At 36.7% G+C, this 26,869-nt stretch overlaps 1 long non-coding RNA gene across 2 annotated transcripts; it reads left to right on the top strand.

Moving 5' to 3' along the window:
- Window positions 1-26,205, top strand: LOC145676147 (uncharacterized). 2 transcript variants are annotated; one of them, XR_014129306.1, is made up of 4 exons: window positions 1-226; window positions 6,413-6,654; window positions 8,440-8,611; window positions 24,353-26,205. It is a non-coding gene; the product is annotated as an uncharacterized LOC145676147 (long non-coding RNA). The 2 variants fall into 2 exon arrangements; XR_014129305.1 differs by having other exon boundaries at window positions 70-226.
- The last annotated feature ends 664 nt before the right edge of the window (window positions 26,206-26,869 follow it).

Raw genomic sequence — 26,869 nt, 5'->3', positions numbered from 1 at the left:
ACACCTGCTGCAGGCTTTTTGAAAGAGTTACCCGCAAATGTCGTAATTTGATTTTCACTTGCTAGATTTTACTAGCCTCGGAGGTTTGCTGGAACTTTGTAGCAAATGTATCAGTTCTAGTTTCTACCAAGAGGTGGCACAAAATCTAATCTTAGAAATCTGCCCTCCAGGTCGCCATTTGTACAGGTGCTAAGTGAAGGTAGAAGTGAATAATTAAGATAATTACGTAAGTATCCAGATGTAGAGATAATTTATATTTTAAACGTGTAATGTTTGACTAAGTTGTTGAGAAAAATATACTGAGTGTATTTTCGTATACAGTGAATGATGGGTTTGTAAATGGCATACAAAATTAATCAGTTTGTACAGCAGAATATGTCTTTATATGCGTAAAAACACACACACATATCTTAATTATCGGATATGAGCCGTAATTCCTACTGTCTATTTTCAGTTGTTACTATGAACTGGACAGTCAGGACAAAAAAAAATCAAAATAACTTATCACTGGTCCATCTCTATCATTCGATGTTACTATATATTGGTTAATAAAACCAATGTAAAAATGTTTTGTAACATTGGCCGCAATGTGAATTGTGTTCGAACTCATGTTTAAATACTGTGCTACTGCAATTTCGTGCTACTGCAGTCAAGATTTGCTGTGAAGTTTACTTGCATAATACCCTTGTGTACATTGATAGTTAATTGAATACTTATGTAATTGTAGCTTTTTGATCCTGATTTCCACTTCATTAAAGTCAAGAACGGGGGAGAGATACCGATGGTAATTGGAAATAATTGCTCAACTTTAATTATTCCCCTCCACTATCAAACCTAGAAAAAAATCGAAATACATAATTCACAGAGTGTGTGCTACTGCAACTGAAGATTTGATGTGAAGTTTACTTGTGTACGGGAGGGTTCTAGATTACTGGTCCCCCATGTAGATTAGTAGCTGGGTAGGTTTTTTTCTGTACTAAAGTTTATACATTTAACTTATAAAGTAGGCTATTGTCGAGCGAGCGTTAGCGAGTGAAGGCGGGTTAGAGTCCCGCAGGGCACGTTGTTTTCTGTCTTTATTACTGCTCAATGGGAAGTGGGAGCAGTAATCTAGAACCTTGCCCTTGTGTACATTGATAGTTAATTGAATACTTATGTAATTGTAGCTTTTTGATCCTTATTTCCACTCCATTAAAATCGAGAACGGGGTAGAGATAACGACGGTAATTGCAAATAATGGCTTAATTTTAAATATTTCCCTCCACTATCAAAAAATAGAAATACTTAATTCACAGAGTACTATTACCTTTTAGATGTATCTCTGATCTATCAAACCTACGAAAAAGTTCAATAGCCTACTTAATTCACAGAATATTGCCGAGCGAACGAAGGTGGGTTAGTAGCCCCGCAACGCTCGTTGTGTTCTTTAAATTCATTACCATGGCAGTAGTAGTAGTAGTAGTGGTAGTACTAGTAGTAGTAGCAGTAGTAAGAACTCGAAATTACCATTCCTTACCTCATTTCTCCTATAAATTTTGCAGATGTCTTGTCAAAACGGAGGGGAGTAACTAAAGTTAATCCAAAATAATGGAGAAGTCTAGGAACGCCCCTCCAGTTTCACTGTGCAAAAATGCGGCATTACTCGAGCAGACGGCTCTACCAAATTTTCACATATTTATTGCGTTTTCCAATTTCTTCTTGCAGAGCATGCACTAAACGAGGAGCTAATGCATAAACCATGAACTAATTTGTGCTAGGTGGCCACTAAAAGCATGAATGCTATCTATCCGAGTCAGAGCAAGAACGCAGCAGGGGGACCGAGGGGTGCGTCCGTAGGGAGCAGGCGCGTCAGCGACGGGGGTATACGCATAAACAAGGATAGTGGAAAAATGCATAAGACATCCGCAATAATTTTCATCTTCAAAAACAAATAATTCTAATAACTCTTACTTTCAAAATGGCTTCACTGGTTTCCCGGGTACAAATGGTCCGCTGCGAAGAGAAATTCGTTTGTTTTGAATTTTTACTTCTTTTCCACACGTCACATAGTTGATTTTACGTTTTAACACACCATGGCGCTCCAAAAACTTTATAATATGACACTCCTTATCCCCCAAACGACATAAGTGTATTAACCGCTTGCCCGGAACACCGACATATATTGCCACAAAAGTGCCGAAGCCCCCCTTTCCCATCCTGCTTGCTCTGGGACGAGGAGCAAGGTTCTAGAACACACTCCTTCTCCATTGAGTTATAATAAACGTAGAAGCAACGTGCCCTGCGGGGCTTCAAACGCGCTTTCACTCGCTCGGCAATAGTGCGTGTGGATTAAGTATTGATTTTTGTACAGAAAGCAGCAAATCTGACTCACGTGAGAGGACCAGTGTTCTAAAACCTCCCCCGAACTAAGCTAACTGAAGCTCGTAATTTGTTTGGGAACCATGGATCCGCTTCCAAATTACCCGAGGGCAACCAGAGGCACAAGATGATCGAGTCACCATAGGAAACCAGGAAAGGGGGCGTGTGTTAATTTTAGTCAAATTTTTGAGAAAATTACCGTGCGAAATGGAGAATTTGTCGTTTGTATGCTTAATAATACCTGAAGTTGTATTTGTTTCATAAGTGATGATGGAATTACTTAGCGGAATGTTACAGCATCGTTGGATTCTCGGAAGTTTCCGAGCGGTACGTGCTAATATTTAAGAACGACAGCGCGTTTGCTAAATCTAACAGATATTGAACGAGGTCCAGCAAAAGGTGAACTATTTGTATTTTCCAAAATACACGGAAAATAATCATAGTGAGTTTTTTTTAGCTACAATAACTCTTATCACATCTGTTTACACAGCACATTTAAATAAATAAATAATATGCTATGTATTAGCAGGTTTGAAAAAAACCCGTGCTTTTTTGAAAAAGCCCAACCCACCTGGGCCCATATGTTTTTTTCGGGTATTTTCGGGTTTAATTGTTTTTTTTTTTAAATATTTCAATGTCTTTGGGCTAAAAGTGTTAAAATGTGATTTATATTTCAAGATTGTCATTGTCATAACTTGCAACAATTTTCTACTTGCTGCTCTTTTGAAAAAATGCCGCCATTTTGAAATTTTACATTCGATTGCCGAGAAAATCTGTACAGCAAATTTAGCGTAACTCGTGCTTTTACCATCGAAATTTCAACTTAAAAGACTGAAAATTGCGCTTCGTACCATGGATACTCGCTGTTTTGAAAAAATGGCCGCCATTTTGATATTTTACGTTGGTATGCCGCCAAACTCTATACAGGAAATTTAGTGTGTCTCGTGCTTGTACTCTGAAAATTTTAACTTAAAAGGCCGGGAGTTGTACCCTGTAGTGTGTGTGGTAGAGGCAGACAAACGAGTTGAGTTGGTTTTGTGTTTAACGTCCCTTTCAGCAGCGAGGCTATATGAGACGGGACCTACTGATTAACATGGAATGCGAACCACATGAGCTCCCTCCGGGAACCAGACCTGGTCTCCCACGCCGAAGAAGCGTACACTAACCGCTTAGTCATGAAGGAGCTCGGCAGACAAACGAACAAGTATAGATCAAGTCATCCAGAAGCCTGACTGACGTTTGCCAAATATGAATACCAAAACGGGTCTATTAATTTACAACAAACATACAATTCATGTTATATGAAATAAATAAATGTTTCAAAATGTTTTACGTGAAATTAATATCTTCCAGCGTAAATGAACTTCCCATATTTTCTCCATGAGAATACGGACACCTCAGATCCCCCTTTCAACTTTCCAACACAATGCAATGAACTGTAGTCTGGTTATGGACAAAAGTATAATAGGCCGCCGTGGCTCAGTGGTAGAGCGTTCACCTCTGGTGCATGGGGTCCCTAGTTCGATCCCAGCTTGCGCCAAACACCTTGTGCGTGGGTTTTCTGGGAATCTTACGTTTCTTCCAGCTTTCTTCATTCCGTCATTTCATTCATTTCTCATCATCATCGTCACCTTGAGCATAGCAGGCATAACCATGAGACTAAAACTAAAAGATTTAATTTTTTTTTAGAAGAATATAATAAGCGAAAGTTCACTAAGCACCTGCTGCTTTTCTCTCTTCGTACCCTGCAATTAATTGTACGTACTGAAGATGCCTAAAAACTTAAGATGTGCTATAAAAATGCTTTACAGGAAAACAATATGCAAATTATTTAAATCAGGGTACAATCTACCTTCAATATTCTTCGCGCGTTTAGCAATATTTATTTACATGGCTGTATTTGCCAAAATACGTTCGTCAGTTTAATCTGATGAAAAGCTGATTTTTCTCCTTGTGTCGTGTGTAATTGTCAGGACCAGATTTACATTTTTCTAAGACCTGGACCAAAGCACAATTTTGTGCCCTAGCCTCTGAAATAGATGATAATTCTTGTTAACTTATCTAATGTGTTGCTGGAGAAAATGTTAGTCATCTTCCCTGTGTTTGTAAATGTAGAAACACTCAAAGCCATTTTATTTTAATCCGGAAAGTATCAGAGTTTCCATAAAGTGCAATGGAAAAAGTAGCATTGCAAATTTCGCTCGCTATCAAGTCGAACAGGGTGGTGTAATAACTTCTTCGAAACTGTTACCTGCAACAGCGCACTGTTCATTCACTAAATACAGGATTTCCAGACAGTCATATTTTTTTTTTTCACTTTTCGAATAAGCTGATATTGATAGCAGAAATGGAACGGAGTTAAAATACGGGACATTTCCCTGTCACGACTGAATTTACGGGGACGCGGGACACTCGGCCCAAAAACGGGACTGTCCCGTTTTTTACGGGACGTATGGCAGCCGCCTCCGCATAAACCCATTTTTTTTTAAAGTTAATTTTGCGGACTGTCTCATCAGACGTTTACAGGCCCATGGGATATAATACTGCCATATTCTTCTCTGAGTACGGGGCCGCGGTGGCTCAGTGATAGTGTTCACCTCTTGTGCGTGGGGTCTGGTTCTATTCCAGCTTGCGTTAAGTGGGCTTTGTGGTGAACAAACACCATGTGTAAGGGTTTTCTCTTGGTTCTTCCGTTTCCTCCCACTTTCTTCATTTCACCATTTCATTCTTATCATCACCGTCTCCCTGACCAGCCACTTTCATTTTCATGCATGTTTCAGAGTTTGGAGTAAAGAAGTTACTTTAAAAAAAAAGTTGAAATGAAATCTTTAAGTTTTACGTCCCACAGTTATGCCGGTTAGGCTAAAGGAGACGGTGATGATGAGTAATGAATGAAATGGTGGAATGAAGAAAGTGGGAGGAAACGAGAGTACCCCGAGAAAACCCACGCACACGGTGTTTGTCCACCACAAAGTTCACTTGACGGGGGCTGGGATCGAACCCGGAACCCCAAGCACAAGAGGTGAACGCTCTACCACTGAGCCACCGCGGCCCCCCTTAAAAAAAGTTATGCAACCTGGAGTAATCATCAGAACGTAATCGGCCATGCAATTCTAGTTCCACTCATTCGAACGTTATGTCCTGTTGTCATTTCACGGTTCGAACGACGCAAAAGTCATTGAAGTGTTCTATGACCGATTAGTTTCAAAAACCTGCCACTAATGGCGCTCTGATACTTAGATAATCCGGGTTTCATAACTCCTACTTTTTTATTTATTTATTTATTTATTTATTTTATACAATAACTCCTCCACTCTAAACTCTAAAACATCCAACAATTTTTACTCCGCCAAGCGTTTTTCGTATAGTGTAAAAATTGAACTGTTACATTGTTGAGGAATTCTGCTGGACTTCAGCTGGTCGAATTCGACGCTTGGTAATCTCTAACGGGCAAGTTTGGCTGACATATTTCCGAAGGGCCCTATTGTGTTTGCCTGGCTACAGTATCTTTATTAGCTGTTGTCACTCGGATGGTTAAGCCATTTTCCTGTCAGCTCCATTAAAATAGGCGTGGTAAAATGTGGGTGAATAAGAGCCATAATGTTTTTTTTTTCTCGTAATAACGGTTAACCTTCCGATTTTGATATGCCAAATCCCTGTAGGTGCAAATTATTTTTTTAAGGAGTGTAAGTTACATGATGAACCGGGGATCAAACCTGGGACCTTCGAGCTTACGTCCAATGTCCTACCAGCTGCGCAGCCAATCGATCTACTTCTCAACCACATAACTCCCACTCTATAAAAAGTTGTATACTTTCTCTTTATTATTAGTCCCCCATTTTTTCTACGTAATTACATTCACCAAGCTTTTTGTTGCTGGTGTAACTTTTATTGTAAACTAAGATTATTCTATATATACAGTATATATATACCTTAGAAATCTAAAAAGGAACAGGTTAGTGGTAGCTCATATAATTTCACGGAATGTATACGCTTTGTGAACGTTACAATTTATTCAACTTTACACTGACGTAAATGAAATTACCTGTTGCAGTACATGAATCGTTTTCGAATCGACAGTGGAGTATTCTACAACAGTGGATGATAGATTTATCAAACAGTGTAAACAATCTGGATAAAAAGGTGAATAATATTCGAGGCAGTAAGGCTATATCAGAAGAAGACGAGAATGACGACCATTTTGCTTCTTTGAGCGTGCTACCGTTGAAAACATTGGAAGACTTCCATAAGTTTGAACAACAGTTGAAGGACAACTCTAAACTCAGATTGAAATTGGTAAGCAACATTTTTCTTTGAATGTAGCTGTGTGTATATTATATTGTAGTTGGAGTTTATTCTGAGATCCTAATTCTACAGGTATTACCTGTTCATCGATATGTCAGGCGTTGCTTTTTATTTTATATTTATAGGTTATACCTTTCTAGCTTGTAGTGAGTGCTACTTTCTTTGATCTATGTTTTTCTATTCACTGACAGAAGTCATGGGAAACCTTCCCGATATTTCGTTCTCTCATACAGTCTGAAACTACTTGGCACATACATTATGTGCTTCCCATCTAATGCTGTATGGTAAACCGTATTCCTCAAAATACTGTTTACGTGGGCCTGTTCGAACCAGGGGCCCATGGTGGCTCAGAAGTAGAGTACTCACTTCTAGTTTCAAGGATCCGTGTTCGATCGCAGCCCTGCCAACATCGTGCTCGTGGGATTTATCGGGGCTTTCCCATTTCCTTCCACTTTCTCATTCCAGCATTTCATCCATCCTTTGTCGTCTCCTTCACCCTAAGCTGGCACAACCATGGGGAGCTAAACTAAATATTTCGTTTCATTTCGCTTAATTTATTTTTGAAGCAATGTTAGCCTTAAACAGTCGACGGAATCGATTGAAAGTTAATTTTAAAAGGCGTGGAGCGTTGGGTAATCAGTCGCTAGGTTGTGGGTTCTAATTACGTTTATAGTCATCCTGATTTTTTTTAAAGTTTTTTATAGTTCCACGTAGAAATTTCCGAAGTGCATCACTGAGGAGAGACGGGGTCTTAGTAAACCCAAGATTTTTTTTTGAGTTCGACAGTTTCCACTATAGCTTGAAAAACAGAAGGGCAAAGATTGGCATGTGGGAATTGTCCAATGAAATTTATTAGTGCCTAATAAATTATGGAATACTTCTATCTTTCTTTTGTAGATGCTAGTGATAACATGAGCAACAAGCACCATATTGTTGACATAAGTATTATTATGATGATGATGATTGTTTGAAAGTTTGCTCATGTCATGTAAGCTGCGTACTAGATTTTTACGAATAGAATTGGATCATGCTTATTTTTAGGCAAATACGATATTTTATTTCTGTAGATATTTTTAGTTTACTAGAAAAGTGAAAAGATAACTAATAGTTGAAATCTCTGTATAGTCTTTCTTAAACAGGTTAATGATCTAGCTGCTTCTGTTGCATGCTTGCAAAACCTGCAGAAGCTTATTCGGAAATAATTTCTCTATTGAAAATTTTTATTACATTACCGAGCTCCAGTTCCTTTACTGTTGCTTGAAAACAGCAAGGAACTATCTCCGATTTTCAGTTTCTGCTGATGGCCTTCACTCGTAATGATTTTATTTGTGCACCGAAAAAGAGAGAGCTTATATACCAAATGGCAGAAACCTCTCAGTATTTTTTAACTTGGTTCAAAATTTCAGAGAAGGAAGCTCATAACCATGCAAAGGGTTCTATTTATTTTCCATATTCTCCATTGTTAAAATCAGTTGACTGATTCGTGATTAGCAAATAATTCAACAGTGAAATTGTTGCAGGAATGAACAAAATAGAAAATCACAATGCGTCACGCATGAAATCGTTTATGTGAATAGGAACAGCCTTCTTTGCAAGCTTATACTCTCTATGTTTTAATTTGTAATAGCCACTTTTGTTTAATGTGAGTGGGAAAAACACGTTTTAGAGGAAAAAGATAGTTCTTAATAAGACAACTTTAGTCTTTTACATGTAATATGTAAGCTTGTAGTTGCTTATTGTGAAAAATAGAATCATTAAATATCTGCATTTTTTCAGGTTTAAATGTTAATTAGTACTGGTGGTCGTGATGAGAAGACGCTCATCAATAATATGCTCCGACGCCTCTTACATGATGAATTGGCCCAGATGTTCACGTTAAGTGGGAGATCGACGAAGAAATTGGATAAGAAAGCGTTCATTGGGACACAAATTGGGAATATTGTATTACGTAAGTACTTTATATAAAATTTTCTTTATACTGATACCTATAAATCTCAATGCTCCGATCGGACTACCTGATGAGGTTTCCCCTTATGTCTTTACTTCCAGCAGACGAATGATGGGATGGTAGATTCTGGGACTCTGCCTGTCCACATCCTTCCCTTCCCTTATCCCGGCCTGACCCGTAGATGCCCAAGAGGTAGAAATACATTCTTTCAAGTTTTGTTTGTGAATATGTCTAAGATTTTAAAAGGTGAGGGCAGTAAGCTATAAATAATATGCATTTTAAAATTTTTGAAAGATTTTACAACTTTGTTATGCCTTCACCCACATCGTATATTGCACCAAGACACCAACATGGCAATTCTTCATTAAGATGTCAGGTAGGTGTTGCTGAAAGAAACTGAAATAATTGCTGGGAGTAAATTAACTTTGGAACATCGGTGATTTTTGACGCTACATTCGAATTATTGAATTAGGCAGCTGTTTAGCGTGATTTTATTTTAAATAAATATTGAAATAGTTGTCATGACTTATGACTTAACCCTAGTATGAAAAGAGGTTCCTTAAAAATATTAAATGTAGTTTTAAAATATTTATATAGGATTGCGCTTTACTCACCAGAAGGAAGACATTTTTCAGTTTTACCTATATATTGTCTGTTTACCAGAATTGTGGAAATCTCTGCAAATTTGTGTAGCTATCAATATCGGGCCTGATTTTTAGTCGTAATTTTTAACAAATGACAAACCTGTAAGACGAGTCCGAGTTTCTTTCAACAAAATGTGTCGTTGGAAGTTTACATTTTTCCTATTCTTTTTTGTTACTTTATACGTAAGACGACCTTTGGCTCTTAGAAGTTGTCTGTTGCCGTTTAAATAAGTTTTCGGGGCTAATTTACTGCTGAAATATTCGCTTGTCGCCTGCGGTGACGTTAGGGTTGAGAAGTGCTTTCTCCCATGTACAACAATGATCCGGTAACTTACCTTGATTCGAGGCTTTGTTTGCCTTTAGAGGCGCTTCAATATTGTCACTAACGAAGACGTAATCACATCCGCTTCTAACTCGAAAATACGAATTTGAGAGAAAAATCTATATATATATATATATATATATATTTATCCTGATACCGATGGAACGACCATACATTGGCGATTTGCATTCCATCAGGCGACCTGGTCGATCAGGCGACACTATATGGTCGTCCAGTGGGAAACCGTGTTAGATGGTCTCCTCTCACCACCACTAGTGCGTAGAAATCAACTTTGAAAATTGACTTTGGTGGTCCCAACGGTGCTGAGATAACTTTTTTTTGTATAACTGCAGTTCAGGGTTTCATCGGCAGGTGCGCGACAGTCGCGAGCGTATAGCTTGTCGAGCGTATAGTTCTATTTACATCAAGGCGCGTCGGACCACCGGAAGTTCTCATTTCGCAGTTGGCAGCTATGCTCACCACTGGCTCGTGCATGCACTTTGTTCTGTTTGCAGATAGAGAGATCTCTCACTGTTTCGGAAGCTAGGAGAAACAACATGAATGAAGGAATCAAATAATGATTAAAAAATAACTGAAAAAACTGACAGAAATTTTATATAGTAATATACAAGACGATAAGAAAAAGTAACAATGTTTTTTAGCTTGCACATAGAATACATGTGACTATCTACAAATAATTATTATAATACGTTGTTTCAACTATTATCATACATATTAATCGTGTGGGATGTCAAATACTTTTACAAGCAGGGTTGGGCGTCTTTGGGCCACTTTCACATAATAAAGGCCGAAAGTTACTGGCAGAAGTTTAAAAATGTTTTATATCCATTTAGAAGAAAATTGTCAATCGTTTTATACTAGTTACCTTAAATCTCGGATCCGTTTCCCGCAGAGCCGTAGCTAGGAGGGGTCGCGCGGGGCGGTCGTCCCGGGCGCTGATGGTTAGAAAGCGCCGAACGAGCAAAAAGAAAGAAAAGTGCTAGAAATGATTTTAAAAGTATTGACGCCCTATTAAATCAATGTTGTTGTCGGTTTTGATACATTTTGATACAACTGTAACACTCCGATTTTGAAAAATTTGACAGTTAGATATTACACATAAAATACACGAATACGTGTTTTTTTTTCTTTTATAATTTTCTGTGGAGGAGAAACAATTATTGGGGACCAAAGCCCATATCCAATATTTCGGAAGTTGACGCCCGAACGCAGTATGAACTGGACCGAAGTGAATGAAATTGTACACAGATATTATACCTAGTAGATGTAAAATGAGGGAATACTTGTTTCGTATTTTCCTGAAACAAAGAAATAAATGGTTGGGGCAAAGACCCTTCCAAATATTTGATTACGAAATATGAAAAGTGCTAATGAGTATACTTTCGAAGTGCATAAATTACATAGAGAATCGCAACGAAAATATGTTAAGAAACAATACACAAAAATAAGCTAACCCGTCTTTTGTAGTTTGTGCGGAAAAACTGTGTGGATGCCAAGGTCCTCTCCTTAAAAAAAGTACATAATAAAGCAGAAGCGCAGGAAGGAGTGGACCGAAGCGAATGAAATTATACATAGATCTTGTATATGTAAAATAAGGCAATACGTGTTTCGGAAGTAGCTAGGGGGCGCTAACTTCAGTCTTTGAATTTGAACTTTTGAGGGCAGAAACACGAAACACTCGAAATTCACTGTATTGATTCCTACTTTTAGGTCATCTATCTATTGGTAAAATTTCACTATTTTCACACTAGTTTTTTTCTACATATGGCGTATTTTATAGTATTTCGGTGTGCGCCTTTAACCCTTACAGTGTTTTTTTCATAAATAAAAACACGTATCGATTTATTTGCTGTTTAATGTTGATGTGCAAATTTGAAGCAAATCACTACGGGACACTTGGGAAACACGAATTGCTTTATTTTACATATACAATATCTACACACAATTTCATTCGCGTCGGTCCACTCCTTCTTGCGCTTCTGCTGTAATATTTACTTTCTTCGGAGGGGCCTTGGCCCAACACTATTTTTCCGCAGAAACTAAAAACACATGCTCGCTTATTCATAAAGTGTTGTAGTAATTCTCCTTATCCTTTAGGCACTTCTAATATATACTTATTCGCACTTTTGATATTTCGTAATCAAAAGTTTGGAAAGATCTGTGCCCCACCCACCTGTTTTATTTATTTTTTTTAATTTTTTTTTTAAGAAAATACGAAATACGTATTCCTTCGTTTTAATTCTACGGTATCTATGCATAATTTCATTTACTTCGTTCCACTTCTTCTTGCCTTTCGAGCGCCAACTTTCAAAATTTTGGGTTGGAGTTTCTGCATCCTAAAACTGTTTTTCCGTAAAAAGAAAATACGTATTCATTTATTTCATGTGTAATATCTATCTGTCAAATTTTATCAAAATCGGAGTGTTACACTTCGGAAGTTTTACATGTTAGCACTTAAAGAAAGTTATTGCTGTATATGATTTTTAATGACGATGTGATATATATATAAGGTGCTAAGTAATGATTTATAATGTACTCGAGAGCGTTTTCAAAATCAGAATCAGTCAAAGTCTGTGTCTGAAATACGTTGATGGTGATGAGTTTGCTTACTTAATCATGCTTTTCTACCCAATGGGATTAATATTTCTGTGAGAATGAAGATACAAAAATGAAAGGAGTGAAGAGACACGAGAGGACATGCAAGTTGCTGTTTGCGCGGGAATATTAAAAGTGTAGGTAAACAAGAGGAATAATAACACTTTCGAACTTCAAGCAGTTGTAAAAAAAAGAGTCAGCGAACTTCCTCTTTCTCAAAGACTGATCACTACCAGTGTATTTTTTATTCCTTTGATAGGCTATATAAAATGCTTCCAATTTGAAGGAATTTGTTGGAATCATTTCTCCATAATTAATAATAATAATAAGCAACCTTAAATTCAGAACTTCTATTCATTAAGAGATTAAGTAATTACTATTATTTCAAAATGTTGTAGCGAACTATATTTTGGATTTGAAATATAGCATTAAAGGTATTCTTTAGCTCCATAGCTCGTAAAAGAATTGAAATTAAAATCCTATTTATCTACAGAATAAAATTACAAAAGTTTACAATTATTACTGGAAATCAATGCTATAATTCATTTCGAACATTTTAAAAGCACATAGTTTTTACTGTACTGAAATATCATTTCTTATCGATAGTATGAAATATTGCAAATAGTTGTACTGTAAGTTTCCATAACTGTTCTCCAAATGGATTTGTATAGAACTAAAGGACTTTTGTCAAGTTTAACAAAAATTCCAAAATAAACCTCTTGAAAGCAGCTCTTATTTGTAAAAGAATACATAATGATCGCTTTTGGCTGTTGTAATGTTCTTTTAAGCAGCTTAATAAAAATTCAGTGTAGTATAATAACAAAAGCTGCTTTTCTTATGTAAAAAAAAAAAGAAAGCTTGGTAAGGTGTCTGTACTGGGTGCTGAATTCTACTTCACCCCGGGCGCCGAAATCTCTAGTTACGGCTCTGGTTGACGGTATTAAAAAAAAAAAAAAAAAACTCTGTTGACATGTAAACAGTTCGAACGGAGTGACTACAAAACGGAATACCGAGCTCATTCATGGTGTATGGCATGCTTTAACAATGAGAAAGGCAAATATCTTTAAAACGTCGGCACAATCAAGCCCTTAAATGAGATATGAACTTCTTTTTCTGAACATTTGTAATCTCTAGGTTCAAATTGGTAAGGGTAATTTTAATTTTTCATTGTTGGGTAAAGACAGGAAGATTGTGCTGATATATTTACTGGTACAGTCAACTGCTTTCGAGTTTCTTTAAAAGTACGAGTAATTTCATGTGTTTAGGTACAACTCTTCCTCGTTGTTCAATCACTCATTTTCCTCCTTAATTATTCTTTGTTTTTGGCTGGGGTTAAAATAATTGAAGTAAATGATGTAAGTTGGTTCTCAAAATAATTTAGTGCAAACATTACTACATAATTATTGGTCAAGTAATTAAGTTCTATTACTGACGGTTTTATTCAAAGTAACTTATAATACTTCATACTGTGTGTAAATTGAAGGAACGTTTTCCAATAAGAAAGTAATTTATCAATACTTGTATTTTCACTTCCAGTATGTCTTTGTGATAATGTTTGTGACATTTTACATGTTACACGCTTTGCTTACTTAATATACATTAATATCATCACTGAGCAAATCAGAATGTTTTAATTTAGAAAGTTGAACATTCACATTCAACTTGATAAACTAGTCCTATTTTACCCCGACCGAAGAAGAAGAGAGTTGTTCCGTTCACAGCTCTCATGACTTATAATTTTCTCGAGTAATCTTGATGAGTACGAAATTTTAATTATGTTGTCCTCACTACGCAAATTCAATGAAATTTCTTGTGATTACTGTTCTTGTTTTCTGCTTTGTGGAAGTGATGTCTGAATCTCAATCAGCTTTCACACATTTGAAGACTTGGACTATGATGAATTTTTTTTTCAAGGAAAGTCCCCAAAGGATATATGTCTGCAGCAGAGATGGAGTAGGTCAGTCGGTCAAGATTTGTGAGTGGGCCAGTGGGTCCTGGTCAGCAGGACGTGACCCTCTGCTACCTACCACCCACAGTGACCCACTCTGACTCACCGTCACACTCAGACCGACTGACTCACTCTATTCAGTCCATAGTAGACAGCATCTTCTGAACACTGGTGAATGTGCCTGTGTTTCACTTTCAAGGCCTCCATTTTATTCCTCTTTCATTTTTTTTTCTGTTTACTTATCTGAGATGAGTATATCTATGTGAAAAAAGAACTTCATGTATTTTGGATATTGATATTTGTAACTGTTGTAACAACAATAGGACTTACTACCTGGCTTTCGAGATACAGCCTGAGAGTTTTTAGAGGAGCTAACTACTGAAAAAAAAATACATTTTTGAATCACCTGTAATACATGAATTATTGCATAAAAGAGAATGTAACTATATGTGACTGATGACCGCGGACAAATGGCAAAGCCAAATGAAATGAATTTTGGTAGATAGTTAGACCCTAATCCCAACTGGGATGTTATCATATCACTTTTATTACAATACATGTATTCAAGGAGGAGATGAGGTCCAAGTTTCTACGAAAAATTAAGTATCTCACAAGTCGTTCAACTCAGGGAGTGAAATTCAGTATATTAACTCTTTATTAAAAATAAACAGAACATGTTCTAGCAGTTTTTAAATTTCTCTTCTATGAGGGAGACTTTCTACATATGGAAAATTGGTAGTGGGTTCATTTGTAATACTAATCAAAAACGATCGATATTAGTAGAGAAAAAATTAAGAAACAATTATTAATTGAGACACAAAAAATACAGTCTCAATTAATTAGAAAGCAGAATAATTAGAAAGCGGTGGTATAATATATCCACTACTTTCTAATATAATAATTTTTGAATCTTATGTTTATTATATGGAGCCTTCTCAGCACAAGGCACTGAAGCTATAAGGTTGTGAGAAATATATATATACACAATTTGTACTGTAAGTTTAATTACATAAAAGTCTTAAGTTTTCACTGTATACTTAATTATATGGAAAACCTTACATCTTTTTTCACACTTACTTTGGTCCACTATACCTTGATTTGAGACTTTCAAATTTCATCCTATTTTCCACTGAAAAGTATCTATAATTCAGAAAGGAAATAATTATATATAATACTTCAAATTATCGTAATTTTACCCATGACAAACACTTTACCATTTTATATTGTAAAGGTCAGATCCACCTTATTGTAACAGAGCGGTGCTTGAGCAATTGGCCATAGAAATTCAAACTCCAATTAGTTCTAATTTCACAGCATTGTTTAATTGCAAGTGTAAACTCTTTAGTCAGTGGACAGGAGGACGTGGATCATGGGTTAAAGTTGATTACGATGGGTTTTGATGGGTAGTGGGTCAGAGTGCGTTACGTTAGGTAATTCGACATATTGGGTCACGGTTTGTCGAAGTGGGTCATGGTGGATGGTGGATCACAGTGGGTCATGGTCACGATGGGTGGTGGGTCAATGGGTTGTGGGTCAATATTTCATTGACCTATATCATCTGAACAGTGATCAGAAATAACGAATTGAAGCAAGCGTCATTCCTTCTGATCGCTGTTCAGACATTTTCTGCTTTATATATTTTCCATGGAACAACGTAAACATGATAGTTTGAAGGTTGCTTGAGATTCCTCCATCACTTTTTCAAGCTTCACTTTTTCAAGCTTGACGTATTATAAGAAAAGTAACAATGCACTGTAGTGCCTTTCTTTGCTAAACAAACGCATGTTTAATTAGATGCGTAACCGCGGTCTGAATTAATGCGGATAATCAACACTATTGCATTTGCTGTCACTACTGGAAGTAAGATTTCTTTATAGATTAATTGGTATTTTAGGCTTCAAGACTTTTACTTGCCTCTTGATGTGACACTCGTCAATGAGCACGTAAGGTTGTAATGAAAAAGGAGACTGAATTAAATTGTTCATTACGAAGTAACAGCCTGAAAGAGGTTTGATTTAAAGAGGGTGAGTGTCAAGAAAAAAAAAGTAAATTTTGTTGCGGAGGATGATAGGTAAATATAAAAGTTCGTAGTAAAGCTATACGTATAAGGGTAAAATTTTTAAGGGGATGACAATAGTTTCAAGAAGCAAAGAAATATGAAGTTTGTTTACAGGGTGTCCAAAAAGTCCCGTATCATTGATGAGAGCACATTTGTTCACTGTGCCCTCTGTTGAATTCTACCAATGTTTTGAAGCGGAATGGTAAAGGATGAAAATACGGGGGGGAGGGGGACAATTTGGGCAAATTGCTTCCCTTATATATCCTTTGCTTTCATGCAAAGATGAGCCCCGTCGCGAATCTATACGCTGCATTACAACAGAGATTAACCATACTCCCAGAAAGCGTAGTTCATCGAACTCAAAGTAAGCCTCGGGCTCCTTGACGATCAATACAGTTTGCCTGAAATCTAGTGTTCAAGTAGTTTAGTATGAGCAAGACGTAGTGTGCTAGGACACCAACTTGCATGAACCATGCTTTCTTTATATGTCCTAATAACAAAATGCAATATTCTTATCCATGTTCAAGAAATGACCACATAATACTAGTTTGTATTCACGATCGTGGGGAAGGAAAAGTCAGACCTTAAATTGATGTAGTTTTCCTCTGGGTTATCGTGAATGGCTGAGCGTCTTGTCTTATCCTCCTGTCCTCCCTTCATTTTCAAATACCGCATTTACGCAATCCTAAAACGCACATTTTTAATTATTTTTCAGCTCCAAAATCGAGGTGTGTCTTACATTCGAGTTTACAAGTTTAGACCTACATTTTGCACTGTCAGTAAGGCCCAATTTACAGCAGAAAACGACTGAGTTTTGCCGGAGATAACTAATCTCGTTAGTCATGATTCTGTGAAAAATGTGTACTAGGAATACCCACATTTTCCGAAAAATGGTAAATTTTTATCCGGAAACTGGAAACTGAAAATGGAAGACGAAAAATTTTCATGTTTATTTATCTTTTTCATTCTTAAAAGTCAATGCCGAGAGCTTTTTTTTCGTCTCACATTTGAGGGCATTTTAGGATCGCGTAAATACGATATCTAAAATGTCCTGCAACCCGCTTTAATTGAAACCTACGCTTGAATCTGCCAAACTTTTATTCTTATGAACTTTTAGTTGAGATGCATATTCAACAATTTTCCCTATGGCCACGGACTTTTACCCCAACGAAACTACTTTGGGAAACTCGGAAACACTTAATATATACAGAAGTGAACATAATGTTTAAAATTGTAGAAATCTTGTTCTCACACATTTTCACACTTCTTGTATATTACAGCACTTTTGAAGTATTCTGTAGATATATAAATGAAAGTCAACGCTTTATGTTTACATAACAGAAAATTACATTTGAAGAAAAAAACGCCATACAGTTTACCTCAGTTGCATATTCCCCCATTTAAGGGAAAGTAAACGTTTTATTTTAAAAGAACTGAACACTGTTTGAAATTGAAAGAAATGTTTTCAAACCTCAGATGTTATTTCACTTAACCCATTTCAGGAATTTTGGAGAAATTTTAAAGTAACATGTATACAGGGTGTATCAGATCTCCCGTCCCAGGCTTCTTTTCGGCTCGTAGTGCACGTATACACTTCAAACAACAAATGGTGATGCTTTCATATTTGGTTCTTCAACTAAGCAAACTAGCTTCAGGTATTCTTATTATGATAATGCCATTAAGCGATCAGCTAACTGCTTCACATGACATTTGATACATAGATTTGGTGTCTCAAATACTTCTCTGCAACACAGACTGTCACAGCGAAAGCAGGGAATGAAATTGCCTGTTGCGCGTAAGTTAGGAGTTGAGAAAATACTTTCCCCGATATGTATGGAAAACAGCTGAAATGCCATGCGAAACAGTTAGCTGATCGTTTAATGTCATTCCCACGGTAAGAATAAGTGAAGATAGTTTGACTTAGCTGAAGAACTAAATATCAATGACAGGTTCAACAAAGATAAACAGAGTGCTGTGAAAGGTTTTTATACGAGTTTAAGAAGTGACTTCCCAATTTATTTGTTAGAACACCTGTGTCTACAAGTATATTTAAATCTTTGAGTTTTATTTCCCACGCTTATGGCGGCTAGGCTAACGGAGACGACAATGATGAGAAATGAATGAAATGGTGGAATCAAGAAAGTGTGAGAAAACGGAAGAACCTGGAGCAAACCCACACACACGGTGTTTGTCCACCACAAAGGTCACTTGGCGGAGCTGTGATCGAACCAAGAACTCTATGCAGCAGAGGTGAACGCTCTTCCACTGAGCCACCGCGGCCCGTAAGTATATCGTGAACAACAACTTTCAATAAAGAAGAAATTGCAAAGTTCTATACAAATTAGTGCACACTAATGAACAAATGTTCTTTTCCACCATCACGAATACTGAACGCTCATGAGATTGGTGCATCGTGTGTTCATGTTAATCCCAAAGTGATATGTGAAAAACGGAAAGGAGTTCCGGACAAGTTGACGGGCTAGGGTTGCCAGACGTCCCGGTTTTCAATGAAAGAATAAACTGTCCCGAAAAAGGCTTTCAGGACGCCTGTTTTCGCTCTTGAGATTGAAAAAGAAATTAGCCCGCAAGAACTAGTATGTCTCACCTGAAAATGGAAGGTAGTATTTCGGACTCAAATGATGACGCAACAAAGAAAAGAGTATCTCTTCAATCATAAATGGGAGAGTGTGTCGTAATTGGCGCAATAGTTACGGCCTGTTAAACACAAAAGCTCGGAATTTGGAATAAGGGACACCGGGCAGCTCTCCCGTTACCTCTCCACATTTTTTATACATCCTTTGTGGGGCTTCATTTGTGCTAACTGTATATAAAAAAATGAAATGGAAAATTGTAAGTAGCTACTAATCTGAAAAAAAAAAAAACAGGTATAATCGATTCTTACCAAATGAGTAGGAACCGTGATCTTAATGGCCATATAGCGTGAGATTGGTGTCCCGGTTTTTCGCTTACAAAATCTGGCAATCCTACGTCGGGCGAAAGACGTCGGAATATAACATTGATATTCTGCGCGAGTTCTACTGGTCAGTTTGTACTACCCCTCTTCATAGTCGTATTTCCGCGCCAGAGAATGAGTGAGGGACTGTTTGTTAATGCTCCACCTGAGAGTATTGCTGTAGCACAAAGTACTGATTGGATAACAAGTGATACTTTTTTTTTTAACTTCGTTGCAACACTTTGTGAAATTCTGTCATCCTTCCCCTCACATATCAGTTCGGCTAATTGTTGATGGACATGGCAGCCATAAAGAACTGAAAGTGTTTAAATATGCGAGGGATTACAGGATTCACTGCTCAGTACTCCTCCTCATATTACTCACAAGACTCAACTCACTGATAAATGTTTTATGAAACCATTTCAAGACGCATAAAATGATGCTTGTTCACTGTGGATGCGCAAGAATGCTGGAGTAAAGACATTCGAATACGATGTAGCTCATCTTGTTTCAGAGGCATACCAAAAGGTATATCACATATACGTAGCTCCCTACCGATTTGAATTCACCAAAATATATTCACTGAACCCTCAGATATTCACAGACACTGACTATCTGTCCGCAAACGTCCACGAGTATCTGATCGGCACTTTGTGTGCAAAGGATTGGGCACGTCCATCCTCACCACAATAAACGTCTGCAAATCAGGAGCCATGTTCAGGATAAACGGTCTCCCGACATCCTTGATGCAGTCTTTATGGTTCCCCAAATATCAACAGGACGATTAGCTAGGGATACTGCTATGAGCCACATAATGATTTGGAGGACTCTTCACAATAACGCGTAAAATCCTTATAATGTTCGTCTACACCAAAAACTCCGAGAACAAGATTTCCATAACCATCTGGAGTTTTGTCAATGGGTGAGCGCCAGGAATCTATGTTTCACCAGAACATTCTGTGTACGGATGAGGCGACCATCAAGATTAATGTAGGTCAATGTACACAACGCTCACTACTAGTCCAGCGACAATCAACATATCTGGAGTCTAAATATCTGGTGTGGTATAGTGGGAGGCCAAATTGGTCCTTATTTCTTCGAAGGTACTTTAACAGAAGTAGGATACGCTAATTTTTTGTCAGATGTTTTTTGTGAGCTCTTGGAAGAGGTCTCATTAGCAACGTGAAATAATGTGATTACAAGGCGGTTACTCTGCTCATTTTGCAAGAGTTGCCGGACAAACTGTTGCTCATTTATTTCCAAACAGGTGGATCGGAAGAAGAGGCCGTTTCCTGGTCAACTCGTTCTCCGGACCTGACTCCTCTCGATTTTTCTTTTGGGGACGAGTCAAGGAACTGGTTTAGCAAGAGCGTCCTACTACAAGGGAACACATAATGAACAAGATCTATAATGTCTGCCATGGACTAGGAGGAAATGAAGTGTTAAGAGCAATCTACAATGTTCCGGTGCGCATTCGAATGTGCACCGCACGTGCTGGATGATCCTTTGAACATTTATTGTGAGTTTTTTTTTGGGGGGGGGTGAGTACGAAATTTTGGTGAGAATGTTCACAACTTGTACATTTATTATCTTCAGTTTGTTTATTTGTACTATTCTTAAACAATTCTTTGTGCAATGAGTTCCGAAAAGTGATTTATTAAAATGTTTACATAATTTAAGAAGACTAAGAGAATGGCAGTAATTTCGTAAGTTTGATTTTTTTTGGGGGAGGGGGGTTGTTGTTGGACTTTACATCCAAATTTGTTTCATACGTAGTTTAAAACCAAAGAGTTTTTCTCTGTTTTAAATTGGTTCAGATACCGAAATTTAAACTAGTACTGTTCTGTAATATTGTTTTCGTTTGTTGATAAGTAGACGAGATATGCCCTAACATTTGATACTGAATGCTGTAAAGAGTTTTCAACAACTATTAAATAGAACATGTGCTATCTGATGTTCTTTTGGAGTTATTACCAACTAAAACTGTTGTTCTTAGCAGCAATAGATGAGAAACCATAGTTTAACGAAAAATGTTCCTGTAAAAGTTGTTTTCTTTTCAATAATACTTCCAAACAAATCGAAATTGGTACCACTCTTCATTTGAAATTTTGAAGTTGATCCCCCGCGGAAGTATTCTCGCTACGCCACTGAGTATGAAAGAATCACAGTTTGATTCTTCAAATACGATTTGGTCATTCATTTTTTTTGTTTGTTTGAAGTGTCTACCTGCACTAAGAAGTAGGAACTGTGAAAAATGCGTGGGACGGGTGGCCTGATAGCAATTCAACTACAAATAACACACATAGATGCCAAACCGTAGAATTTAACGAAAAGTGTTTCCTGCAAAATTGCTTGTTTTTCAACAGTACTTCCAAAGAAATCGAAACTAATACCACTTTCCATATAATTTTTTTTTGAAGTTGATCCCCCGTGGAAGTATTCCATTTAAAATTTTTGAAGTTGATCCCCCGTGGAAGTATTCAAGCTACGCCATTGGATACGGAAACACCACTATTTGATTCTTCACATACGATTTGGTAGTTTATTTTTTGTTTCATGTGTCTACGTGCACTACGAGGCGAGAAAAGTGCCTGGGACGGGTGGTGTGATACTCCTTGTATATAGTAAAGAGCTGAAGGAACAGAATAAAGAGCTCGTCGCTCCATCAGATAAATACATACATATCTGTTACCATAACTAGAGGTGCGTAAAACATCTATACACAGCTTCGCCGGAAGTCCACTTCATTGTAAGGCTAATTGGACGCCCAAGCAAACGTTGGTACTTCTGCTTGAATGGGCGCTGAAATTGCCTGAAACTGTACGCAAAAAAGCATCTATACTGGACTCCGAAGAGGTACTTGAGTGAATTGTCTCCAGAAGAACGCCAGTTTGGGAACAGGCAGAAATACATCAATTTTGAAGAAAAAAAGTTGACTACGGTGTCATCCTCAATGTCTAGAGACGATATATCCAAAAACAAATTTCTATACTCCAGCCGTTCTACCGGTTGCAAAAAGGATACGTTTTATGACGGTCTCCAAATTGGTAGACGGATTTAAATATATATATATATATATATATATATATATATATAAATATAAAAGAAGGTCTGATTATGGAAATTCGAGAAAAAACTTGCGAGTTTTTTTCGCTTTTAGAATTTCAAATTTGATCTTTCTTTGAAAGATAGAATCGTGGGAAGCGCTCTCATATAAATCAAATAATAAATATTTATATACTAATGATAATGCTCTCCACGCTTTTCCCTTCGAAAGTTTTTTTTTTAATTTTTATTTTATTTTTAAACTTGTTTTGCATAGTTGTTTGTAAGAATTTAGATTTTAATTCTCACAGCCAATAGAACTACATATTGTATGAATAAATTTTATACATATATTTTTTCGCGCTATAGTTTACAGTTTGTAAACTCTGCAGCAATGTCCGTGGTGTTTACCTTGTATTTTTCATTTAAAATGAGAAAAACAAAGGGATGGAATTAACTCCATGTCCAAGCTGCTTTTTACAATATGAATAAATAATTCCAGATCTTTCTGTCCTTACGAAAAAAATGTGAATATATTGATGTAGACTTGTTCATAAAACTTCGTCCTTACCTGTGTCTTGCATTGCTGTGTATACTCAAATACAATTTTATAAAATTAATTATTTCTGTTTTGACATGCGTGTAAGAAAGTGTACATTAATACTACTGATGAGAAAGTGAAAGGAAACACATGCGATTGGCTGCACCAAGCTAAAACTAGGTTGATTAGGCTGTAAGTAGTATGCAATTTTATAATTGATGGGTTTGTAAATGAAAACTAGATTTTGAGTTTCGTAAAAGGAAACTAGACTGGATATTTAATAGATTTCTTAATCGCGTCAGCGAATGATAGATCCCTCTATTATAATGCAAATGCCACCTATAATGCAGCCCTTTATTACACACTTAAATAAATCTTTAATAATTGTCAAATATCATATAAGGGTAATACTTACTTCTGCTTTGTAGTAAAAGTTATGCGTTTCGCTTCTTGAAGCTGATTCGTTGAATGGCTCGAGGGCTGATTAGATACCCAGTAAATCTGTTTAAAATATTGTCGAGGACCCAAGTTTTGTCCTCGAGTGTACCAGCTAGATTCAGAAAGATGATGAAGTCGGAGTGTAGTACTGAAGTACAAGATGGTCATACAGGTGTCTTATTTAGAATTGAATTTAGAAACAAAAGTAACAAACAGGACCTCTTTTATCAATTTGTAAGAATGAAACGGCAACACACTTGAGAATAAGTGATTGTTTGAAGACAAAGAATATAGTAAGCTGACTGGACATTCATGAAGTCACGTTTAGGTTTCTTAAACTGAACATTTCAAGAATACAAGACTCGGAGAAGTAACAATAGGTGACGAAGATAACACGCGACAGTGTTGTCTACCACAAAGAAATTATTAAAATCCCTGAAAAGGACACACAGGGGCTCATTCTGGTTCATTTTGCTCACTCTGACACATTCTGTTCATTCGCGCTTATTTCCCTCATTCGGATTCTTAAGATTTCAGTCTCTACACCGAACTACAGTCTCTCCATATCCATTTATAACCTGTAGCAGTACAGTAAACAACTCTATTGAACCGAGTACCGCAGGGAGCGGATTCAACGTCTTTACCGCCGATGCAATGGGACAGCAGACGTAGAAGGTACAAAAGATGCCAGTGTTTATTAACCCTCAAGAGACCTAAACTGTGTACTGAATGTCTCATTCCTTTAAACAATTACACGTTCTAAGTCTCAGTTATTGGAAACAATCACAGTGTTTAATCACTCACTTCTCAAACAAATCACTAGAATTTAGAGAAAAAATATCTAGCCAGAGAAAGAGAAAAGGTTTAGTTTGTATATAATATATTAGATTCGGGATAGCGTTGATAGATACTACTTATATAAGATTTAAGATATAAGGTAAAACGCTGAGATAGTGATGAAGATATTGCACAAGCTGCGTGGGTGGACAATATATCGTAGTAGGCAGTACTTCTAGTAGAACACTCGAAACATAAAAGTAAACTCCAGTAGACACCTTGATTACAGACATTGTGGAATTAATAAAGCGAAAACTACTTTAAAATTAATTTAATGAAATATGTAATGAATTTATAATATAATAAATTGATGGTTTGCATTTCCTTTTATATTTCAGTAAGGAGAAGCAGCAAAAAGAGGAAGCAGCTGCAGTTGGTGGGGAACAAGTGGAAGAATTAACGTAGTACTTTGAAAAGCAAATTTTGTATTACATATTTAGCCCATGGACGAAAAAAAAGTTAACTAACAAGGGCAAAATATAATTAATGAAACTAAATTAAGTGTTGTTCATTTATATTATTTAGAATGCTTTCCTTATAATATTGAAATATTAATTTATTTTATGTTTTTATTTAATTTCCTTTAGAATATGAACACGATCCTATAAAAGTCGAAATATTTTTAAATAGACATGAAAAGAGCTAAAATCACCGGAAAGCATTCCAGTTTTCACCCTCCGACGTGTGCTATTAAGTTAAAAAAGTATTTCTTGCTGTAACGTAAGTCTAGGGTGAGCTTTTTCAATTGATATCAAAGGTATAAAAAAAGGGGGAGGTATTCTAGAGTCTTATTGATGCATCCATTCTCAGAAGATCAAGGTTTACGCACTAGCGTTTAGTTATAGTTTTGTCGAGGAATTCCATGTGGTTGGATTATAACTGCTATAATCAGGAAGCTTACACAAATTTTAAATCTGTTTTAACGAACCACAATGCAGATACAAATAATAACTTGATTTTTCACGGTTACAGCAAAAGAATTTTTAGATTATTTTGTCACATTTTGCTGTTGCAGAATTTTAGGCCATATTTTCATTTTCTTTGATATCAATTGGATTCTTGTATGAGTGTAAATTTGCATGCAGTACCTTCTGCAAGCGTTTCACTTCCGTAAGTCAGCAGGCAGTGGCGAGATGAGCATTAACCTTCGCGGCCTAGACTTTCCATTGTAAAAGAAAAATGCATGTTTTACTATTTCTTTTACAAGTACATCACTTGGTCTCGCCAAGTGGTATATTTGTATTGTAGCAAAATAATGCACTTTTCTTCTGCAATGAACGTGCAAGCTGTACTCGCTAATGCATCCTTCAATGTGCTATCACTAGCAGAAGACTTGCAGAGGAAGTAAAGTGCTTGCTGCAGGCTTGCTATGCTAAGTTCCGCACACTTGCAGTAGACTTGCAATACAAATATATACCTGCAGAAGACTTACTACACTCACTTGATGAAAACCTGCTGTAGCCTTGCAATGCAAGTATATACTTGCAGAAGACTTACTACAAACTTGCTGTAGACTTGTTAGGGACTTGCAGTGCAAGTTGTATCCTTGCAGAGACTTGCTTTTAACCTACACAAACTTGCTGCTAACTTGTTGTGCACTTGCAGTGCACGTGATATACTTGCTGAGACTTGCGTCAAACCTGGACTAACTTGCTGTGCACTGGCAGTGCAAGTAGAAACTTGCTTTGCAAACTTACCATACATTTGCAATGCAGGCGTGCTGCAAGTTCGAAGAGCGTCAACTAGGAAGTTTGCATTAAACTTGCAGACTTGCATCACAAGTCTGCTGCAAGTTTGCCAGACTTGAATTGCAAAACTGCTGCAAGTTTGTTGCAAGTCATTTTTGTTATCTGGGGTGGGTGGACCATATGTCGTAGTAGGCAGTATTTCTAGTAGAACACCCGAAATATAAAAGTAGACACCTTGGTTACAGACATTGTGGAATTAATAAAGCGAAAACTACTTTAAAATTAATTTAATGAAATATGTAATGAATTTATAACATAAGAAATTAACGGTATGCATTTCCTTTTATATTTCAGTAAGGAGAAGCAGCAAAAAGAGGAAGCAGCTGCAGTTGGTGGGGAACAAGTGGAAGAATTAACGTAGTACTTTGAAAAGCAAATTTTGTATTACATATTTAGCCCATGGACGAAAAAAAAGTTAACTAACAAGGGCAAAATATAATTAATGAAACTAAATTAAGTGTTGTTCATTTATATTATTTAGAATGCTTTCCTTATAATATTGAAATATTAATTTCTTTTATGTTTATATTTAATTTCCTTTAGAATATGAACACGAGCCTATAAAAGTCGAAATATTTTTAAATAGACATGAAAAGAGCTAAAATCACCGGAAAGCATTTCAGTTTTCACCCTCCGACGTGCGCTGTTAAGTTAAAAAAGTATTTCTTGCTGTAACGTAAGTCTAGGGTGAGCTTTTTCAATTGATATCAAAGGTATAAAAAAAAGGGGGGTATTCTAGAGTCTTATTGATGCATCCATTATCAGAAGATCAAGGTTTACGCACTAGCGTTTAGTTATAGTTTTGTCAAAGAATTCCATGTGGTTGGATTATAACTGCTATAATCTTGAAGCTTACACACATGTTGAAACTGTTTTAACGAATCACAATGCAGATACAAACAATAACTTGATTTTTCACGGTTACAGCAAAAGAATTTTTAGATTATTTTGTCACATTTTGCTGTTGCAGAATTTTAGGTCATATTGTCATTTTCTTTGATATCAATTGGATTTTTGTATGAGTGTAAGTTTGCATGCAGTACCTTCTGCAAGCGTTTCACTTTCATAAGTCATGTGTAAGTTAGCAGGCAGTGGCGAGATGAGCTC

The sequence above is a fragment of the Thermobia domestica genome, chromosome 18 (assembly GCF_964235325.1).
Source record: "Thermobia domestica chromosome 18, izTheDome1.hap1.1, whole genome shotgun sequence".
Classification (NCBI taxonomy): domain Eukaryota; kingdom Metazoa; phylum Arthropoda; class Insecta; order Zygentoma; family Lepismatidae; genus Thermobia; species Thermobia domestica.
Note: the sequence above shows the minus strand (reverse complement) of the source record. Positions and strands in the feature narration are given on the sequence as shown.